Below are 1,720 nucleotides of genomic sequence, written 5' to 3'. Positions count from 1 at the left end.
GAATGGTCCGGTGAAGTGTTCGGATCGCGGCGACGTGGGAGGTTCGCCGCCGATGACGTCGCGAGAAGTCCACTGAACCTTATCATTTAGAGGAAGGAGAAGTCGTAACAAGGTTTCCGTAGGTGAACTGCGGAAGGATCATTGTCGAATCCCGCCTAGCGAGAATGACCGAAGAACCGATAACAAACTCAATGGGGACGGTGGGCCTCGCCCAATGTCTCCAGACGCTTGGATGGCAAGGGTGCCTACGGGCGCTCGGGCTTTTCCCGGCGGCACAACGAACCCCGGCGTGGAATGCGCCAAGGAACTTTAACAAGAGAGCGATGCTCCCATCGCTCCAGACATGGTGCGTGTGTGGGATGCCATGCAATCTCCTATTATTCATAACGACTCTCAGCAACGGATATCTCGGCTCTCGCATCGATGAAGAACGTAGCGAACTGCGATACTTGGTGTGAATTGCAGAATCCCGTGAACCATCGAGTCTTTGAACGCAAGTTGCGCCCGAAGCTTCGGTTGAGGGCACGTTTGCCTGGGTGTCACACATGGCGTTGCCCCTAACCCCTGGCCTTGAATTGGGTGGACGAGACTTGAGTGCGTATGTTGGCCTCCCGAGATGACCTTATCCCGGTTGGCCCAAAATCGAGCGTTGGAGCGATTAGCACCACGACATTCGGTGGTTGATGAGACCCCAATGATCAATGTCGTGCGTGTCGCTCATGCACATGCTCCACGAATCTACCTTTCACCAACGCGACCCCAGGTCAAGCGGGGCTACCCGCTGAGTTTAAGCATATCAATAAGCGGAGGAAAAGAAACTAACAAGGATTCCCCTAGTAACGGCGAAGCGAACCAAGGGAAGAGCCCAAAGATGCGAATCGGGCGCCTCGGCGTTCGAATTGTAGTACGAAGAAGCGTCCTCGGCGACGGACCGGGCCCAAGTTCCCCGGAAGGGGCGCGCAGAGAGGGTGAGAGCCCCGTCGTGTCCGGACCCTGTCGCACCACGAGGCACTATCGGCAAGTCGGGTTGTTTGGGAATGCAGCCCTAATCGGGCGGTAAATTCCGTCCAAGGCTAAATATGGGCGAGAGACCGATAGCAAACAAGTACCGCGAGGTAAAGATGAAAAGGACTTTGAAAAGAGAGTCAAAAAGTGCTTGAAATTGTCGGGAGGGAAGCGGATGGGGGCCGGCGATGTGCCTCGGTCGTATGTGGAACGGTGTGAGCCGGTCTGCCGATTGACTCGAGGCATGGACCGATGCGGATTGCAGTGGCGGCCCAAGCCCGGGCCTTCGATACGTCCGTGGAAACGTCGCCATTGCGATTGTGGAATTCGGCCGCGCGCCTTCGGCGTGCCTCGGCATCTGCGTGCTCCGGGCATCGGCTAGTGGGCTCCCCATTCGGCCCGTCTTGAAACACGGACCAAGGAGTCTGACATGTGTACGAGTCAATGGGTGGCAAACCCGTAAGGCGTAAGGAAGCTGATTGGTGGGATCCATTTTGGGTGCACCGCCGGCCGACCTTGATCTTCGAGAAGGGTTCGAGTGAGAGCATGCTGTCGGGACCCGAAAGATGGTGAACTATGCACGAGCGGGCGAAGCCGGAGGAAACTCGGTGGAGGCCCGCGGCGATACTTGACGTGCAAATCGTTCGTCTGACTTGGGTATAGGTGCGAAAGACTAATCGAACCGTCTAGTAGCTAGTTCCCTCCGAAGTTTCCC

General features: G+C 56.7%; 2 non-coding genes across 2 annotated transcripts in view; both read left to right on the top strand.

Annotated features, from left to right (window-relative positions):
- Positions 1 to 388: 388 nt before the first annotated feature.
- On the top strand, positions 389 to 542 carry LOC130135650 (5.8S ribosomal RNA). Its single transcript, XR_008814928.1, has one exon. It is a non-coding gene; the product is annotated as a 5.8S ribosomal RNA (ribosomal RNA).
- Positions 543 to 754: 212 nt separating this feature from the next.
- LOC130135664 (28S ribosomal RNA) overlaps positions 755 to 1,720 on the top strand; it is a 3,365-nt gene continuing 2,399 nt past the window's right edge. Inside the window, exon 1 of the ribosomal RNA XR_008814942.1 lies at positions 755 to 1,720. This exon is cut by the window's right edge and continues 2,399 nt beyond it. This is a non-coding gene — a ribosomal RNA (28S ribosomal RNA).

The sequence above is a fragment of the Syzygium oleosum genome, unplaced genomic scaffold, assembly GCF_021117445.2.
Source record: "Syzygium oleosum isolate NSW1041296 unplaced genomic scaffold, Sole_v2.1 Sole_v2.36, whole genome shotgun sequence".
In the NCBI taxonomy this organism is placed as follows: domain Eukaryota; kingdom Viridiplantae; phylum Streptophyta; class Magnoliopsida; order Myrtales; family Myrtaceae; genus Syzygium; species Syzygium oleosum.
This window is presented reverse-complemented; position numbering and strand designations above follow the sequence as displayed.